Genomic DNA, 15603 nt, shown 5'->3' with positions numbered 1-15603 from the left:
TTATGTTTAGTTTTTAAGACTGAACATTTTTGTTTGGGCCCTGAAAATGATATATTTGCATTTTAGAAAATGTTCAAGGTGCTTATCATAAACTAGGAAGACTTGAGACTTTGTGGAAACAACTATTCCTATTGTCTTGAAGAAAATTTGCGTGCTTTGTTTTCCTGACTTTTGCCATCTGTAGCAGTGATTCTGCACAACACTGCCTCCGTTATCATTTTGAAGCATGAGTAAGTGTCACGTTCCATTTCTAGATCAAGGACAAGTTATGCCCTTAAAATTGAACATATGTTCTTGTTTGTGCTTCGCAATTTGTAACTTACACATCTGATTATCCCACTGCTAGAGAGCAGTTTGGGTTGATGTTGCCATCTATATTATATTTAACAATTAGACTTGCACTTCATTTCTCTGTTACGATATTTTATCTTTGACTCCTTTACAAAGAAATCATGAATTATATTTTCCCAGCATATGGTTTCTGCAACTGATTTTTATCTTTTTTTTTTTTAATATTAAATAGCAGTAGTGGTCTTATTTTTCTACCGCTTCTCCTAATTTTCTGACACAATACTAAAACATCCATTGTTTAATGCTTTCAGTAGCAGTTGATAAGTGCTGGTTTGTTGAGATTATTTACTGGCTGAAGACTTTTCCCACTTGGAAAATGTTCTGAATCAAAGCTTTCAAAAATGTCACTGGCTTTAGCTAGAACTTTAATTAAATCACCTCATAGGATCCCTGATTTTATTGGGATTTATATTACAGATAATTTATTTTTTCCTTTTCCACATGAACCCACAAAATTACCTGTTCTTTTACCCTTTCCTGTAGACCAGGCTGTTCTCTACCCACATCTTCTCTGATGACTTGATGGACTCAGCTGGTCCTAGATATGGTGAGCAGCTGAGCTGGTGAGGATCACGGTGTGAGATTTCCTGTTGGTCTACCACTGAGTAATTTTTTTTTTCCAAATGATTTCCAAATGACTTCCCCTCCACCCATGGAACTGGAAAACACTTCTTCATTTAAATTGATATTACTGGGAAAGAGTTTTTTTTTGTCCAAGGCTTTCTTAAAAATCGAAGATCACATTGGATAATGTCCAAATACAACATCTACCTTCTTGTCTCTAAGTGACTTTTTCTTCAAAAAGCTGCTTTATTTTGGAATACAAAACACAAAAAATAAAAAAGAGTTTGTTTCAATGCATATCAATTCTTTAATTTTATTTTAAATTTTTGTTGTTGTTCTTTGATATGGATTAGAAGGCAGCTTTGTATGTGGTTTCTAAATTGTAAGCTTTGATCAAGTCTGGTGGATGTATTATAAAAATCCCCTTTTCTCACCTTTATGAACTCGTTGGTATATCTGAGATGTTGAATATCATCTACAGTCATCTGAGAAGTATTAAGATATCCGGCTTCAGTGGAAATCCTGTTGTGCCAAATGCCGCAAGGTTGCCTGCTATTAGCTGCTGTTTCTGGCTTCTTTATCTAAGAGCAAATGTTGTCTTGAACAGCCATTGTGGGCTTGGTTTTGGCTACGTAAGTTTTGTTTCAAAGGGGGCTTTTGGGAACTGTGGAGGCTTTTAGAGATTTTGTTCTCTACTTCGGTCTCTGGGGAGAGTCAATTTATGCTACGATTTTTTTTTTTTTTTTTTTTTTTTGGAATGAACATCTGTTTGACTAACGTTTCTGGAAGGAAGGATTACTCATAGGGCTGCAGTTCTGCAGTCGGTGGATGTTGTCTGCAGATGCCTCCTCACCAGATCCCCAAACCAGCCCCTTCCCATAAGGCGAGCTGGTGCATCCCCTCCATTTGTTGTCACCTGGAAAATCTACGCTGTTGACATGGATGGTGCTGCAGATGTGGAAGGTCTGATGCTAAGGACTGAGTTTTTCTTTTGTGATTTCATCTAATTGACTCTTTGTTTTCAAAATATTAGCAGCACAGCTGCACAGCATGATCTTAGGTGTGTGATTTGCCAAACACATTTGTTTGGCTACTGTTTCTTGCTGTTCTCTGTGAAGTTCCTTTTCTTTATTTTTAATATGACTGCTCTGTCTTTGGCCTCTCCAAGGAAGAGCACAGAGCATGACCTTTGATGATGCCTTTTTTAAAGTATAGAGTTCTTTCATCGCTTTTTGTGTGATAGTTTGCCCTTCAGTGCAAAAATAAAGAAGTCCCAGTACTGTCAACTGCTCAGACAATGGAAAGGAAGAGAGATGCCTGAAATAAATAAATAAAAAGAGATGCTCTGCAGAAGTAAGTGACCGGACACTAATACTAAAATTGCCTGTGTGCTGCTTTCAAGTGCTGGCTGCTTTGATGCATCATTAAACAAGGGCTTCTTTAATCCTTTTGCAAAAAGACCCTTTCCCTACTACACTGTGTAGATAGGTATCTTAGTTAAAGTCCATGTTTACAACTATAGTTACTGTGACATAAAGTTTTATTTCATTCATATATTTCATTTGTGTTAATCTTGGGTATAATTTTTCATTAGCTGCGATACCTGTTTACATCCAGCTCTAAAGTGTATATGTCCAGGAGAAATATCCCTTTCATATTTCTCCCTCCTTTCTCCCTGCCCATTTCTTTACTCAAAGACTATCTTAAAGCATTTTTATGCATTCTGCTACATCAGCTCGTTGGCTAGACTTATGTAGCCTGTATCACCTGACGTTTCTATAGAATCATCTATATCCGTCTGAGGTCAACTGTAAATCCTCAGGAAAAAAGAAATTTATCCTCTTCTGTTCTTACAGTTCTAGGCACTCTATCAGCTTTGAGATAGTGTTTCCCATGGAAATATCCCTAAGAATACTACAGGTGGTACCTTTACAAGTATCAGTCATTGCTTATAACATGTATTCTTTCTGATGGAGGTTGTTATTACCTTCATGGGCACTCACAAAATATATTATTTTGTAGTAGCTAATTAAGATTTTTCTTTCAAAAATATATTATTCAGGAGGAATGGGGAGGTAATATTATCATGTCAAAATATCATTAGAAAATAATCAATATGTAAATCTAATTTCATATTGCAAATATCTGACCTGAGGCAAGAAGACAGGGATAGTACTTTGACGGATTCTAAAATTTAAAAAATAGCGTCTCTTTACACAATCGAGCTACCCACAAAACTGCATTTTTTTGGTGCTGTGTTATCATCTACACAGCAATTAGCATGATTTGAAACCATGTTTTCTTCATCTCTCTTACCTACGCAATGCTTTGTAAAAGCCTGATGGGGTTTGGTTGTGGCTTGATGTTCCCAAGTACCTGACAATGATAGCAAACTAAGATAATCCCATCCCCCAACTTAATTTCCATTTATCCACTGCTGCTTTGTTATTGTTTATTCCTACCATAATATCATGTGAGCCACCTTTATACCTGAGGTTCTTCCTTTCCTATTTAGAGCGCTCTATCTCTGTTTTTGCTTCCCTCTCTATTGGAGAAAAAAGGTCTAAGGATAAGCTGCACATTGAAAGGTGAATACTAAAGAATCTCATCCTCCTACAATATTTGAAAGGTCTCCTAAAACCCCATTAAGTGCAACTAACACTTTTTTCATAGGACTCTAAAACAGTTCCTGCATCCTTTAATTACTTGTTAACATGGGACATTTACAAAGGGTCAAATGATTTCCATGTAAATGAAAGTAGAAAGTATTTCCTCTGATGACAGAGGTGATAGTAAAGTAATTTTATAAATTCAAGGGAAATAAAGGCTGGTAGTGTGAAATCTGTAGCCTCAGGCTGGTAGACATCTTTTGCATTTTGAACAATTATTGATTTGTTTCAGCCATGAACAGGAGCACAGCCGCAGACAAGAGCTTTGATTCACTTGTGATCTGAGGCACTGATAATTGTCAAACCAAGCTTCTGTCAAGTTTATACCATATTCCTGAGTTCTGTGGTTGAAAGATGTTCAGTTTGAAGATTAGAGGGAATGCCTGTTAGCATAACCACATCTGTGACTGGGAGGAAGTCAACCCGCCAGGTGCTATTGCAGAATAGGTATAACAGCATGATCATGAAACTATTTTTAAGCAATAGGAAAGCTTTCCCAAAGTATATTTTTGTTAGCCAATAATAAAGAAAAATGTTAATGAACAAAATGTTAACTTGTTATCCTAGGTGTCTTGGTTAACAAGACTTTCATTAGAGGTGCTTTACTACAAGTTAATTTACTGCATTATTTTATACAAAGTGGAAATGATAAAGACAGAGGGAAATTGCAAGTAATAGTTTTCCAAGTAAGCAGTTGAAAACAATTTATCTCACAGTTACTGGCTCATGTTCTTGAAAAGAAACAATCTCCTTTAAAGCTTATTTTCTTCTTTCTTTCCTGCTTCTTTCATGTTGCTTTTCACCTAATTCCAAAGGAAAAGGCTCAGTTTGCAAAACATCTTTTGAGGTAATTTGGCACAGCACAAAACTGGTAAAGCCTAACAGAGGTAATTGTTAGCAGTTGAGACTCCAATGAAAATATCCTGTCAAATCTCTGCTTACCTCTGTATGAATAAAGTTTCAGAACATGATAACCCATAGCACAGTCTTACCAGAAACTTGAGATTCTTCCAAAGGCCAGTTCACATCCATCTCTTTTGTTAGACTGGGTTTCATTACTGACTTCATGGCCATCCAAAAAGAAAAATGAAAAGAAAAGGAAATATATATATATTTTTATTTTCTCTAAAATTAGCCCACTTTCAATGGTTACCTGTAGTTAGGTCAGAGTAAGTATACCGTGCATCCTCATCCTCACTGAAATTTTCTGAAATCTAGTCAGAAAGAAGTCAGTGATATGGTTCATGTGAAATCAATATATGGAAAATAGACTTTTCTTCATGTCAGGACATTCGAGAAAAGGACAGCCTACAATAGATTGGTTCCTAAGATGTATATGGACATAAAATGCAGAGGTGAAAGAAACAGCAACTAAAGCTGTTGTAATTAATTGTGTTCCAAATATTTGTGATAGCACTGACCATCTAGAAGAATCATCAAGTTGGCCTGAAAAAGTGCTTCCTAAGTAAAATGTATCTGAAATGCAACTAGCTCTACTGTTTTCTGAAAGTGGACAGAATAAAACTGTCACCTTGTTGTTTTATAGGACCAGGCACAACACTTAATACATAATTTGGTATGATGAAGATATTCTTACTATATTGCTTCCAATTTTAAAACAATTGATTTTTTTCCTCTCAATTTGCCTAATCACACAAAACCTTTTTTCTTCATCTGGTTAGTTATTTGTTTGTGTTTTTAGTCTGTTTTCCTTTTATATTGTTAGTTTAGTTTTCCAGTTGATGAGAATTTGCAGAGTTTGGGAGTTTTTATATAACTTTGAATGCTTTTATTTGCAAATAATTCACTTAAAATGCTTGTGCATCAGTTCTAGAAAATTTCTGTTTTACATATCATTCATAAAAATGATAAAGGCTAGCTCTGATTTGTAGTTGGAATTATAATAAATATTGATTTTGTATGTTATTGGAAGCATCACTGATGAGTATATTTGGTTGTGAAAAAATACCACAAAGCTTGCACTTGTTCAACATTAATCAGCTTTACACAAAAATTGAAGTCACATCTTTCTTATATCTTTATATGAAGGAAGAAAAATACTGGGTATTTTGACCATTACTTTTGTAGTCCGTAAGCCAGCCAGATCACAAGCCCACTAAAGAGAAGGAGGACAACATTCCTTGTGATTTTCTCAGGGTCCTGTCAGAAATGATGGGACACAATAGAAGTTAGTTTAATCGCAACCTATTGCTTCTTCTAGATAAGAAAAAAGATTGTTTGTGAAGCATTAATTGAGTTCTGACAGTCTGAACTAATGCTAGCCTGTTATGTTTTTGGGAAGCAGATTTGCATCAATTCATGTTCAGATCCTAGAGAAAATTTATCACAGTCTGGGTTTCAAGTGGAGTGCATTCTTGTACCTCTGTTGACTACAGTGGAATAATATTAATTAGCTATAAATGCTGTCATTGCTGACTTGCATGTGGTAAATCTCAAGAAAGCTGTAGAGCAGTTATACTATGTAATCTTCACTTGTAAGTGCAGCAAATTTTGTTCCTGTGGAAAAATGCAGGGGAAAGTCCCATAGCAGATACCTGTCACCTCTTCAGCTCATTGAATTATCTTTCCCTTATGGGAAATTATGTGGTTTGGAATATGTAGACCTCAAAGAATGAAGGCCTGAGTCACACTTGAGGTCCACGAAAAGGTTATACTGGACTCTAAAGGGATTTAAGAGAAATGAAATTTAAGAATATCATGTTATGCCTGAACCTTTCAAGCTGCCCATGCTGGGAAATCTGGTCATAAAGGGAAAGTAAGTTTCTAGGGAAAAAGAAGAGTTAAAAGAAGTACCAGACTTAACATGCTTTTGGAAGGTTTAAAAACTTGTATAAGTTGTTCTGTAAACTTAAAAAAGAACACCCAGGAGATAAGCAAGTCTTCATTCTTTCTAATAATTGCACTAATCATTGTGCTTGGCATTGGAGATTGATCTCCACTCATGGTAAAAGAATGGCCCAGTACCTAATTGGATACAGCTGTACACTGTTTGGGTTTATTTTTAGAATCTAGGAGAATAATGAGAAATTTTATATACTGTGGAATCCTTAGCAGGATTACATGAACTCACTAAATCCATCTTGAAAATTGTGAATTACATGGTACATTGAATTGCAAATTATCTCTATAACTCATCCCTCATGTAACTTCACTGATGTCAGTGAAATTGCAATGCTCACAAAAGATAGCACACTTTAACCCCTCTGTAATAATGCTTTCAAAACATGTTTTTTTTGCTCTGTTTCTTAATGATTCTAAAGCATGCTACTGCTCCTGAACATCAGGTAATGTGGTGGTTGACCCTGAAGCTTTGATGAGGCATGAGACTGAAAAACAAGAGGTGTCTTTAAAATGTCATTATTTTTCTTTTTTTCTCCCTAGATTTATCCCTCACACAACCCACACTATTTTAACACCTGCTCCAACTCTTGCCTTTCTATAGCAGTCCCCAAGATTGCACCATCATCCCTTCTACAGGCTCAGTTATGATTTGATCTTTTTCACACACTCTGTTCCCCAGTGAAATCATATCTCACCACAGTCAGCATTTTAGCCTTTATTAATCTTCAGAACAGTGAATATCAGCTGATGGGAGGTCAAGAATTTAGTTTGCTTTTTTTTTTTTTTTTGAGCTGTCAGAAATGAGAAGTGTAGAAAATACAGTATGCAGAGAGGTAGCTGTGACATTTCCCCACAGATAAGATGATGGGCTATTTACAGCAGTGTGATTGGTCTGTCAATTTTTGAATAAAATCTTTTCTTTAAAAATGTTGACTGATGTTACAAGCTCTCCCTGTGGTTGTCTTTAAATTGCAGAGCCAGCTGGTAGTGTTATGTTAAGGGCTTCACGAAAACTATGTTAAAGCAAAGGATGTAATAATGATTCTTAATTCAGGGTCATGATTTAAGAGCCCATGGTTCTGATATTTCGTAAAAGAGACAGCTGAAACTGAGTCGTCATTGGAAAACACACCAAAAACTGGTCAGCAGCCTGAGTTGTAAGCACTGCCGCTTTGGTAGCTCAGTGGCATGGCAGGAAGCTGGTAGCTTCATGTGGTAGCATGGTATGCATGTGGCAGGCAAACAGAAGCAGTCAGAAAGTGGGAAATGACAACAGAAGAATCATTTATCTTGTTCTAGTTTTATGTGCTGGCACAGCCTGAGGCAGTCCAGAGCCTCCTCACTGCCATAGTGCTCAGGAGCCTCTTCTAGCAGCTTGGAGTCAAGGCTGGGGTCTTCTACAAGAGCCTGAGAAAGGGACTGTTTTAGAGTTCACCTGGACATTTTAGGGTTATTGTCTGGATGTTTTAAACAGCAACATTGTTTCTGTTTTATTTACCAAAAAAAAAAAAAAAAAAAAAAAAAAAAAAAAAAAAAAGGAAATGGGACCTATGTATTCCTTGTCAGGCAGGCCAGATGGCACTGATATGCTAGCATGCCTGATCCAGTAGGGAAATTAACTGTAGGATTAGGGTTGTTGTCTTACTCCTTGGGTAGAAAGGTGGAGCAGTGGCCACAAACCAAACTGCTTTCAAACTCTTCAAGGCTGAGGACTGCTGTTTCTCCAGCCAGCAGAATCAGGTTTCATCACAGGATTCAAAGAAATACAGGATACTAGAATAGTATGAAGGGTCAGAAAGACAGCATATAACGTTATTCAGCAAGCGGCAGTTGTTGTTTTGGTATGCAAAATGCCAACCCACAGGTAAGGAAAACATTTTGAACCACATTCACATTAAAATTTTTATGTAAGTGGTAGTTCTCTAAAATGCAAAGTGGAAATAGCTAAAAATCTGTTTCCAGTACTCTATGAATATAAATAGTAGCTGATCTCTGTGATGACATTTACGTATGCTGGAAAGGAACAGAGAAATAATTCTCTTGTGTCAATATTACTCGTGAGTTATTCTATATCTCCTCAGGAGTGAAGATAAATGTCATCACAGAGATCAGCAACCATGTAAAGTACAAAGGATAGCAAATGGGGTAGATGTGGATAGATGTTATTTATTCTCTTGAGTTATTGATGACCTTTAAACAGGCACATTAGTGCTGTAGGAAATATATTTCCTTCACCAGCAATCTTACTTACTTTATATATTTGCAGCCTTTGGACTTTCTGCTAATTATTATTTTTTATTAATTGCTTTAAAGAATAATTTACTCACTGTGCCCCCCAAAATCACAAAATTTTCATCAAGAAGTTAAATGAATAATATCAGGATTTTCAGTATTCATTGTGATTTCAGTTCATGAAACTATTTTTATTTAAGAAAGGGCATTAAGCACACGCATGCCAAAATCCATTGTACATGCCACAGGTACTCCCTTGGATCTGGGCTTAAAATAGGAATGAGAAAATCCAAGAAACAGTAAAAAAGTGGAGATAAACTTTAAGACAAAATGAGTGCACTTGGAGGTAGTCACTTTGGTATTCAAAATTTGCAACAATAGTAAATTATCTTTTTTCAAAATGTTTGTTCTTGGTGTCCATAATACTTAAATGTCAGTAGTAGCTTGCAAACCACAGCCTTTCTTGTACAGTATTTATGTAAATAATAAAGTTTGCAGTTCCTTACTACCACACTTGAATGACAGCAAAACTTAATTGCTTAATTTCTTCCCCAAAATTCTCATAAACTGCATTTAAGGCATGTATAACATGTTTTCAAGTCAAGCTGATAGGCTCCAAAGCCTTCGTGAAAATACTCCAGAGGCGTGACTGTGAATAGATATTGGTTCAGCTGTTAGTTACCCTTAACTAAGGAGTTTCCTTTCAAATCAGCTAAGTTTATATTTAGTTCAAAATGATCATCAGTCTAAGTTTTCTCTTTCCTGGTTAGGAAAAAAGAAAGAAAATGGATCTGAATGAGAAGCATTTTCCCTTAAGTCATAAAATTTACTGATAATAATAGAACAAAGCTTTTCAGGAAAAAAAAAGAATATATATCAAATGTTGAAGTACTCTAAACTGAATTTAAGAAAATACATTTTATATTGTGAGGATGAAGGAAATAGGAAGCATGCCTCACAACAGAGCATCTATCCTGAGACAAAATACTGAAGAATTTAAAGAGAGCTTAAAATTATCATACGATTGTGAGAGGTACTGCGATAATGGAAAATGAGCTTATTTTGGAAATGTGGGAGAAGCTGACTCTGTGAGTTGAATCTAAGCAGGTTTTTCTCATGGAATATAGATTTTGTTCTCTGTTTTGTTTTTCCCTGTGAAAAGGATTAAGAGCTATATCATCCTAGTAAAAGAAGAAAGAAAAAGAAGTTCATCTAAGGAGAAGAATTATATAGATCTGGAGGTTCCTCAAAAAAATGATAGTGAGAACATAATCACAAACTATTTCAGTGCAGAGGAAGGGGAGAATGTGCATTAAGAAACCAAGTTAGCTAAACCAAAATCTCTAATATTGAGCTCAAATGTAAGAAGAAAATGCCCAGAAAACAGAAAACAGGTCAGATTATGAGGATGAGGACAAACAAGTAAAGAAAAAAAAATGTGAAAACAAAATATGAAAGCTCAAGGCAAGATGCAACAAGTAAGAGATATCAAGAATGTTAAGAAATCATTTATGTGAGTACCAAGATGAGAACCAAGGAAAACCTTGGTTTTCTGCTCAGCAACAAGTGAAAGCTGAGGCAAACAGCTCCGAAATGTCTAATGCCTTTTTGAATCAGTCCTTCTAGAAAAAGTTCTGTGAATTCTTGCAGTAATAGGGCAAGCTCTCACCCTGAAACAGGAGAAGACCAAGTGAGAGGTTTAGGGACATTAGATATTTTCAGATTGGCTGGATCGAAAAAGCTTCATCCTAAGGTAGTTAAAAAACTGGTCAAAGCAATCCAGAACAACTAGTGATTTGATGCTGTGGATGAGTGAAAAATAGAAAAGGGCAAATTATAATGAATATCTTTAAAAAGGGGTGGGTGATATGGAGGAAATAAGGCATCTACTAGCTTGCCTTTCAGTTCTTGAAAAAATTCTACCACCGCCACCCCCCCTTCAAAATTCTTGGAAACTAAGTACTTGTAGGTAGTTGAACGATAACAAGAAGATTTGTAATAAACACAGAGAAGGTTCTTGATAAATCCAAATCCCCTCTATGACGGAATGAGGACTGTCCTATTTAGGAGACAAACAGCAGCTGTCGTTTATCTTTCCACCAGTAAGGATTTTTTTTACTGTTTGAAATGATACTTCTGTGACAGAAGAAGGGAAATGTGACCTAGATGAAACTGTCATGGCAGAACTAGTAAGAATATCCTACTTTAGAGAGCAGTTATCAATGACTCACTGCAGAAAAAAACTTTTAAATGGAGTTTCCCAGAGGTCTGTCCTGGGGCTGATTCTGCTCAATATTTTCAGCAGCCACTTAGATGATGGAATAATCTGCAAATGACTTAGAGCCAGAAAAACTGTGAATACACTAGAGGACAGAGATTTAGAAATGAGCATGACAAATTATGTAAATGTCTTGAAAAAACTAAATATGGGCAAACGCAACATTATAGGGTATCATAAATTGAATGTGAGTTAACTGTTTGATGTTTGAAAGAGGCGGATGATCTGATATATAAAAGGGAGTTTAGTTTGTTGACATTCAAAGTAAGCTTCCATTTGGAGGTCCAGGACAGTACTTGGTTTTGAGCTCTTCACTTGAAGAATGATATGGTCAAATTGAAGAGCCTCTAGAGAAGAAAATCAAGACTGATCAAAGTTACAGAAAATATGTCCCAAGAAGGTGGGATAGGAAGTTTCAAAAAGAAGGGAGAAGGCTGTTCTGTCACAGTCATCTTCAGATATGTAAAAGGCTGCTGTAAAAATGAGAGGAATAGCTTGTTTTCTATGCCAGTGGAATATAAGACAAGAAGTAGTGACTTTGAAAAGCAGCAAGAAAGATTTAGGGAGGACCTGATGAAAGCCTTTCTAATGCTGGACATGATTAAATGCTGGTATAGAGGGAGGTTTTAAAGTCAGCCTCACTCTGGGACTTTAAAAACAGGTCAGAGAAACATTTCAGGATTAACAGAATATAGTTGTGCCTTTTTCAGAGCAAAAGGATGGATAAGATGACTTTTGTGGATCCATTCCAACCTCATTTTTCTGTAACTCAGTACCCTGAAGTGGATGGAGAAAGAAGATCAGCAGTCTGTGACAAGCACGTTTAGTAAGAAAAGAGGAGCAAATGAGCACTTCTCAACTATCATCAAGTTTGGTGTTACATCTCAGTGCTAGATAACGTGTGAATTAGATACCTATAATTCTAATTCTACTTCATCTTTTGCATGGGCAAATAGCTCTTTTCTGAACCATTAACAAATGTTGGTAAAGATTTACATTACAGTAGTTCAAAGAATGATGACCACATTTATCTACCACTTGAAGGCTGGCAAATAATTTTACTGATGTGTTCCAGCTGAGCGTTTAGGAATATTGGCATGTTCACTTAACTTATTTATGTTGGGGACTTGACTTTGTACATTTGCACTTCTGGTATTAAATATAGAATAACATTTAGGCCCTGAAAATTTTCCTCTGTGATGTTTGGTAAGCTTTATCCTAATTTAAAGTTTCTCTGTGTAAATCCTGTATTTAATTCATATGTAAGCTATATGCAAATATATAATTATCATGCTAGTCATATGCAAAATTTCAAAAGAATTTCTAGTACTGAAGTTCAGAATAGTGAGAGAGGATTGAGCCTATTTGATTGTTAATTGTACATCCTTAAATAACTCTGTAATCTCCTTATTCTTAATACTTACATTTGTAGATATAGAAAATAAATGAAGACATAATAGTTTCCCTTTTCCTGTTTACTTTGAAAGTAGTATAATATTATTTTTCATGACAGTGTTTCCAATTTGGAAAAAACAGTGATAATTTAGTGAGCTTTTTAAAATGAAAAGTCAATAAAAAAAGAAATTCGGATGCAAAACAAAGGCTGCAGGGATTTGGAAACCTTTGAGAATCATATTCAACAATCAAAATCACAGGAAGAGACATGAATAAGGGGCAGACATGAAATCAGGTGTCTTTTCTTCCTTATTCTTTTAAAATTAACAGAGAATACTCGGCCACAGGAAAACTAGAAAGAAATCTATTGTTTATCATCTTTTGGGGGTGGGGCAATTATTTTATGACAAAAATACTGACCTATGGTTCACAATCTGTTTGCTAATCTCCTTCATCTGCCAGCAATTTTCTTCTCATTAGTCCTCAACATACTGAGAATATTAGGTATGATCAATAGAGTCTGTTAGTTATAAATAACATGTGAAGTAGTTATTAGCATCCAAGCCAGCCTTTTTCTATATAAAGCTAATTTGATATTAGCTAATCAGTGTCAGTAGCTGATCGACATGCTTTCAAATACACCTTATTTAGTAATTTTCATTTTTATGCAATACAGTAGAATGAACACTGAGCAACTTCAAAAGGAGTCTGATCCAAAACTTAGCTACAGTTTTTGGAAATCTTCTATACCCCAGAAAGTAGAAGGCCAGATGTATGTTAAAGAAACAAAAAAATGTAATTCTAAAAGTATATCTGTCTCTTCATTGGTTCAGAACAGAGTGGGTGGAATTTGAAGGCTTTAGTAACAGATGTTAAAAAAATTGAATAAAGTAGAAGATGTCCAAAGGCTGTTGATGTCAATTCTGAAGGAATTTTTGTGCACATCAGTTGGCATTATGATAGATTAAGCTACAGGTAACATCTAATAATCATGCTGTAATTCCCTGATGTTATGTTATGTTATGTTGCTTGCAGGGCTATATTGTACCTAGGACTGGTAGTGTTGACGAGATCCTAATGCATTTTTTGGTGAAGACATCGCTGTGCAGCACTAGAGACATTATACATAGCCGTTGAGCCATATAAGGAAGAAAATAAGGCTCCACTTTTTCTAAATTAATCTGCAGAATAGAGCACAGCAAGCAGTGTTTGTATCATGCTTGATTTTGAATGCCTAGAGACTTTCTTATATGAATTTTTAAAGGCAAGGAACAAGACTATTTTTAACATTCAATCAAATACCCTATTTATCTTTGAAATGACACTTCATATCAGATGTGAATATGGCTCCTCTTATATCCCTATGAAAGAACCTTGCAGATAACACATTCTAAAACTTTTTTTTTCTTTCATGTTGCATTCTTGGCAGTTCCATCTTTTCTGGAGGACAGCTGAATAAGAATGGAAATAAATTGTTTCCTATTGTATTTTCATGAGTTAATCTCAACTATAGCCATACATCCTTGGTATATCATATCATCAGGGAGGGTAAAGAATTTAAGTAAATATACTATACATCTTATGAACTTACTGTATTAATATTAATATACCATGCTGCTTTCAGTATAGTAAGTGCTGCCCAGACTAACACTTACCTGCAGTCCATCTGTTGTTTGCTTTGTTTTTGCAGCAGTGTTATTAGAAAAATAATCTTTGAACGAAGTAATTTTTCTCAAGAGGTGAAAATTTCTCTTTTAAACATGTTTAATTTATGGAGCCTGCTACATATATGTTTATGTTTTAAGCTAATTACCAATATTTACATCTTTTTATGCTTTGTTTTTGTGGCAGTTGGTAAGCGTAAGTGATGCTCCTTTTCTCTATTTAAGGCTCATATTGTGTGTTACAGAAATCCTCTTGTTCATTGCATCAGGATCTTGTCCACATATTGCATGGACAGCTAAGTGTGAGAAAGTGTGACTGTAAATATTCATGAAGTCATTCTAGACTTAGCAATCTTTTTAAATAAATACAGCATGAATAATGGTGCCCTTATAAAGCAAATTTTAATGATTTGAAAACTTTTCCTTCATGATCTGAAGTTTTGGTGCATATCACAAACTCCAGTAAAGATCCAGGGTCAGCTTGTTGAAGTGGTGTAACTATTACTGCCTGTTTCAGGAAACACTTGGTTCCATATGCTTAGTGTTCTGGTGTATTGCTGAAACTGGTCCTTCATCTGTTGAAACAGCTCTCTATGAATATAATCTTCTTTTTTCCACTAGTTACAATAGATACACATAAATAGTTCTCCCATCCTGCAAACATGTTTTTGGAATATGTTTTGGGTTGTGATAAATACTAGGCACTTCAAAGCAGGAGAAAAGAGCTAGAAGCCAAGATGAACACTTCTTCAGATTTCAGAAATTAACCATTTTCCCAGTAAGCGCAGTCCTCCCATATCTTGTAGGGTATGCAGGAGTAAGCTTCTTTTCCACCCTGGGCAATACAGAGTCTTGAACATAACTCTTTAATCTTTTAATCATCTATCTAGTGGTTATTCTTAGGAATTCCTCTTTTCTTCTTAATCCAGAAATGTCATCGAAAAATAGATAAGGCTTCTGTTCTCTGCAAAGTCAGCATTTTCCTGAGAGGAATTTTTGACTTTGAAAAGTCAACATTTTCTAATGAAAAGGCTGTGGTAAAATCATTCCCAGTTGGGCCACTTCAGCAAAAGTGCTGTCACCTCCTACTGCTTGTAAGTCTTTTTTTTATTCTTCAGTTGCTGAAGAGAACTATGTCTACTTTAGAAGTACCATGAACCTTATGGTTGTTTTTCAAAAGCTGTGAGAGGAGTTTTAACAAAACAAGAACCTTTCATTTGAAAAAGACACTAGAAAGTAGCAAAGTTAATCCATGAATTTTATGTCCATGAAGATTTTTTTCAATCCATGGCTTCAAAAATAGTGCTTAGAATTACAGAAAATATTTCAAGAGGTATTTCAAACTTCAAAAATGGCAAAAAGTAGAAAAAAATTATGAAACTATATGAGTAAAACACAGAGTGCACAGCTGGTACTTATAGAAATACAACTGTGAGGAGAGCAGTTCTCCAAAAAAGACAGACTAAACTGATTCTGAAAACAATTTATGAGATGTAATATGAGAGTCTTCACTGATGTGTTCCTGGTTTGGACTCATGTTAGATGCTGTCACATCTAGGAACTAGACATGGAATGGTGGAGAATTCCT

Source organism: Dromaius novaehollandiae, chromosome 1 (assembly GCF_036370855.1).
Source record: "Dromaius novaehollandiae isolate bDroNov1 chromosome 1, bDroNov1.hap1, whole genome shotgun sequence".
Lineage (NCBI taxonomy): Eukaryota > Metazoa > Chordata > Aves > Casuariiformes > Dromaiidae > Dromaius > Dromaius novaehollandiae.
This window is presented reverse-complemented; position numbering follows the sequence as displayed.